This window comes from Toxorhynchites rutilus, chromosome 1 (genome assembly GCF_029784135.1).
Source record: "Toxorhynchites rutilus septentrionalis strain SRP chromosome 1, ASM2978413v1, whole genome shotgun sequence".
NCBI classification, from domain to species: domain Eukaryota; kingdom Metazoa; phylum Arthropoda; class Insecta; order Diptera; family Culicidae; genus Toxorhynchites; species Toxorhynchites rutilus.
In genome coordinates this window covers 69,851,593-69,857,592 of record NC_073744.1, presented here as the reverse complement: position 1 = coordinate 69,857,592, position 6,000 = coordinate 69,851,593, and positions in this window count along the sequence as shown.

Here is a 6,000-nt window from a genome sequence, read left to right as displayed (position 1 = left end):
CTCTCTCAAGTATCCCGTATCCATGTATCGATGTTTGAGTTCAACGTGGTTTGACATATATTACAAGTGAGCTAGACTTTTTTGAATCGTACACGAAAGTTACTCACACGTATAAAATTAGCGTGCAGTGTTGTGTTCGGAAACACTGACAAATTTGTGAATTTTGAATCGGAAAGATGTTTGCATCAATTGACAGGAAATATTTCTACGCATCTATCACAATTAATAAAATTTTATTTTTCCCAAGATAAGCTAAGGTAAATGATTTTGGTTTGTCCAGTCGAAAATATGATCATGGTTTGTCCACTTTTTTGAATGCTCTAATTCAGACCTTTTCTGGATTATAACACTTACAAATATTGTAAACATCATTCCTGCACACCATTTGCATCAGATTTACCATAAAATAACCATAAAACCATAAAATAACCATAAACCATAAAATTAACGCATTTTGAAGAACTCAATTCTGATCATTGAGTTGTCCAATTCAATAATGTTGTTTTGTCCACATGATTTCTATGGCAACCGCTTGGAGCGCTGCAGTTTGTTTACTGTGTCCTTCGCGCATAGCAGAAATAAAGTTTCCCTTGTTGAGTGTGTTGAGGTGAACACTTTTAAAATGCGCATGAAAATGCAATATTCTGAAGAAAGCCTAAATAATGAATAGATCAATATGATGACAGTAAACTCAAGCAATGATAAATGCAATTGAGAATTCGAATGTTTTCATTCAAAAATGGTGATTTCTAAAGCCGGACAAATCATGATCATTTTTGGACAAACCATGATCTCTTTTGATCTCTTTGAGGAAAATCGTTAAAGAACATAAACATTTTAATAATTTAAACACCTTATGGTAGTATTAGCATCTAGAGACTTGGGGCTTTTCAAAAAACCCAAACTCGTATCGACTATATGTGATTCTCATGAAGAAAAAACGATTTGCATTTACTAGTTGCGTAAAAACACCTCAAATCGGACAAACAAAGATCATTTACCCTATTTAATAACTGTAAAATGTCAAGCGCTATCTAAACGTCCTTACTGCCATGTTTTGATTGGCCCGATTTATGGTTTCTCCAACAAAGCCATCAAAACCAAGACTTACATTACAAGAGTTTATGGTTACGACGTGGAAACCAAAGCTCAATCATCCCAATAGAAACAACTGAATTGGAATAGGTAAAAATCTAAGAGAAGCCAAAACAGCAGCTATCAAAAATTAACTGAACATTCAAAATGGTCGTCGGAATAAGTGAGAGACATGACTATCAACCTAACGCCAAAAAATCGAAAATCAAATATGCGTAACTCGCGGAAATTCAAAATTCGCGATACTATACTTTCCTGTTAAACGTAGTCCTGCATTATAACCAGCGTGATCTCATTATAGATTTCAACATTTCTAAAACGTAGAAAATTATAATAATTTTTGTAAATATTTCATCGAAATGTTTTTTACTCATCGACGCAGAACATATTCGAGCCATTACGCATCACATATGCTTGGTTTAATTAATCTTGTCTCGGTTAGGAGTTATAATAATGTTTGACAGATAAATTGAGTTTTTTTTCTGTTTTTGCCAAGCTTCGACACCCTCCGAATGAGCAGAGATTGTGTGGCTTTGCTTCGAAGTAAACCAACATTGGTCATATTCAGTCGTCTGACAAGCGCGCCGTTGATTGCCGTGGTGGAATAACATTTTCTGCTGTCGTCAACTTGTCTGGAAGTGCTGAATAATGCCTCGCAGTTATCCTTTTTCACCCTCGTCATGACAGACTGCCCGGATGGGTTCCTTGGCACTTCGGAAGACTGATGCCGTCAACTTTTGTGCTAATTGAATGGTTCACAGTTTGCTGTGCGACACTTCATCACCTCATTCCGATATGCGATAGGGCGAACGGTTTGTCCACTGATGGAGGAGAAAAAAAAGTGAAATAACTGGAAAATATGTAAATCACATGAAACTCAAAGCTCACGTTAAAATTTTGAATGACACAACTCATGTTTCTTTCATGGTTATGGTTTACAACTTTCTGTTCTTACAATATGCAAAGCCAATTCCACAACCTCTATATTATCGGAACCCCAATTTGGGCGCGTTCAACCATACCCAGTTGTATGGTCCGATATAAAAGCCAAAAATCTATTCACCTTCACCACGGGCAATGCATTAAAGCCCAACATTGGGCTGCATTACCAAAGTTTTATGTATCAAGGCAAATAACTTTTATCTCTGTCGATACATTTTACCAATGAGATTTATCGTCCGTCTCACTTTCCATATCCCGAAGTGAACCATCCGAAACCACAGCCAACCATATCCTCCTCCTACTGTCCCCATCGAGCACCTGTTCGAAAGCATACTATTCCTTTTCAAGGGTGCCCAGCAGCCCAGCATCCAACCGATAGTCAGGGATTTCTACAGCTTCACCGCAAAGCACTTGTAACGACCGAAAACTAATTCTGGGTGAATCTTTATCGGTTATATTCGACTTCACATTTAGGGAACCCCAAAGAAAATCGAAACAGTACCAGTTCCTTCGGGCGCGGCCGGTACAATACTTGGTCTGGCAGTGCTATTGGAGATTACTTCTCATTCGCCTGTAAAGGGAAGGGGATTTGCATTTACCATTGCACCTCGCAATACCTGTCTGGCCCGAAACCCTAACCGAAGTTCATTTGTACACCGGATTGAGGCAAGTCCAGTGTGACCTTTGGAGGTAAAACGGTATTCGCAGTACCGTTCTGACAGTGTGGGTTAAACGTCTCAGGGACAGACTCTGGGGTAGTCGATTTGGTCGAATCGAATTCGTTAAACATTCTGACATTTAACACAAGAATGTTGGTTTCAACAAATAGTAAGCATTTTGTTTATTGTATTATTCATCATGAGGTGGAACTTTCCAATTCATCATATTATGGCTTTTGAAGATAAAATTTATTGAATTTCTATGCCTACTTTTTTGTCTCCGTTTGTCACAACATATAAAATATGCGGGATTTGCGCCCGCAAGGCTGCATGGCTAAATTCAGATCTCTACTGTCAATAACGGGACCGTTTCACAGTGTGCCCAACCCAACCTTGGGGAAAAAGTAATCCATTATTTTCTCGACAGCTGGCTGGCGGTGATGAATATCTCTCGTATATCGATCATACGATTCAAGTTTAGGTTCGTTGTAAAAGTGACATTTCACACGATAACATTTTTTTTTTGCTGTTTCTTGTTTATTCCATTCAGTTGTGCGTTAAATTTTACACTTTTTCTTTTAAGAAAGCGAAAGTGCAAGCCAGACCGCTGAAATTGTGAATGGTGTTCATGGTACCGATACTGTAACAGTAAAATATGTGCAAGTAAATTGCTTTGTTTTATTTATTTTCTCTTATTTTTTTATTAAAAAATTCGAAAATTTTTAGTGCAATACACTAAATTTAGATGTCTACTGTCAACAAATGGACCGTTTGAAGCTAACGATTGACCAGAAACGCTAACAGAAGAGGCGTTGTGCATATTTTCTTCCAAGGAAGTTTGATTTTGAACAGGAAATTAGGAAATCCTGGGTAAATCGGTATTGCAAATGTATGCAAGTAGGGGGCATTTTTATGTTGCAAGTAAGGTGAGTGAAACTATTAATTCTAGCAAATAAAATTTAAATTTGGGACCTTAATGTTGGTTCTTTGTGTTGTTAGTCCAATTGAAATTCGCATTGAGGCGTATGGCTTCGTGTTCCGTTGGGTTTGAAGCGAAAATGGAAATGGGTTGAATAAATTTTACACTCAGAAAGTAAAAATTGTAAAAGAAAATTATCTTCTTCATTTCAAATATGTTTTCTCTATTAAAAAATAACATGTTTTTTTAGTTTTGAGAAAAATTGATTGTTGAGTTCGATAATGATAATGATTTCATCTATTCAGATCACAGGAGGCATCTCGTTCAGAGCCACAGAGGGCGGCATTCATCATATCTCATTCCACTTCGGCATCTTCTATCGTCATACGTACCATTCAATGACTTATCACCATCCTTCTATCATCATCACTCGGTTGTAACACTGGTGGAGTGAACAAACAACCAAATAAAACGGCCCTTTTTAGGGACACCAAATCATTATCAAAGAGTTCAACGATGTAATTTTCCACCCTTTTAAACTCAAGTCCACCGCGATTAATCGGTTTTCCAACTTACTAACCATAGAGTTAAGAAAATTGTTTATATATAGTTTTAAAAATATCTATCTATGCACGCAATGAACTTAGTGTTATACGAGAGGCATATTCCGTACATCGCCATTCAACAAGCATCACGCGTCTAACAGATACACACAGTTACACTGATAAAAATGAAACATCGAAACACACTTCATGTGAAATATTCGCTAGCGTTTGCTACGGTTTAAAATAAGAATAAACCGCAACAAAAAAACGAACCATTGAATATATGGTAAGAATGGAAGAGTAAGTTCAAATCCCTTAATCTTACTAATACTTATCCACATCCCATGATCACCTACGTACCTGTAAGGCATTGCATGCTGCCACGCGAATTCAAAAAAAGAACCTTCACAAAAAAAATAACAATGTTTAACAATGATTCCTTACAACCGATGAGGAATCTTTAGTCCTAAAGTATGATAAAAAGTCACAGAAGGGTTGTGTCTGAAACACGACCGCATAGTTGACGTAGGATTCCGTTAGGCTATCTGTTGATTTTGGATATGTTTGAAGAATTACATTGTTAAATTCTTTGATAATGATTTGGTGGCCCTGAAAAGGGCCGTTTTGTTTGGTTGTTGGGTATTATTTGTTCACTACACCAGTGTTTACCGAGTGATGATGACAGAAGGATAGTAAACAGTCGTTGAATGGCGCGTATCAGATAAAAGATACCGAAGTGAAACGAGATATGATGAAAATCGCCCTCTGTGATCCTAGACGAGATGTCTCCTGTGATATGTAGAATGAAACAAAGAAAAAAAACTCACCAATGTAATATAAGATAATTACCAATACTGAACACAATTATCAATTTTTCTCATCAGTAAAAACATGATACATATTTTAAATGGAAAAGGTAATTTTCTTTTATAATTTTCACTTTCTGAGTGTTTATTCAACCCAATGCGAATTTTAATTGGACTAACAACACCTAATACTATATGTAGAGCATATGGGAAATCACTTTTTTAATATTTCTTCACTTTTCCAATTTTTCACGCCGTATAAACATTCCTTGCGTGAAAATGAACACAACAAAACAGACAGCTTAAACCAAACGACCTGTTCTCGAGAGGGAACACACCTTGGTTTTTTATTATGAAAATTGTAATAAATCGTTTTATATATCAAGTCATTTTTAAAACAACTGCTACCATATACAATTTTACACATACACTTTTGCTAAATTTTTCACAAAACACGATCGGTCATTGACATGAAATTTCACGAAGCAACCAACATTAAAGTCCTAAATTTAAATTTTATTTGCTAGAATTAATCGTATCACTCACCTTACTTGCAATACAAAAATTCCCCCGACTTGCATATATCTGCCATGCCGTTTTCCCCCAGGTAGCTTGGTTTTGATGTCTCTGTTAGGGAATACATTTCGATAGGAACAAAAGCTCCCCCTACTTTCCTGTATTTGCAATGCCGATTTCCCCCAGGCAGCTTGGTTTTGATGTCTTTGTTAGGGACCCGCCGCATGTGTCGTCAATTTCGACCAATCAGAAGTGGGTATTTCCGTTAGGATAGCAGTTGAGATTTTTCAATTGTTCGATAGTTAATTTGATGACATATATTATTTTCTTCAATATGAAAAATTGTTATGAAGTGCCGAAATCGATTGATGCAAAAATTTCATCAATCCATCATGAAATGACTGAACAATGAGCATTTGAAATTGGACAATTTTAACGATGTCCTCGATTTTCAATTTTTTATTTGTACCCCAATATGTTCCCGAAAGACGTAATCCTACGTCAAAAGGAGCAGAAGA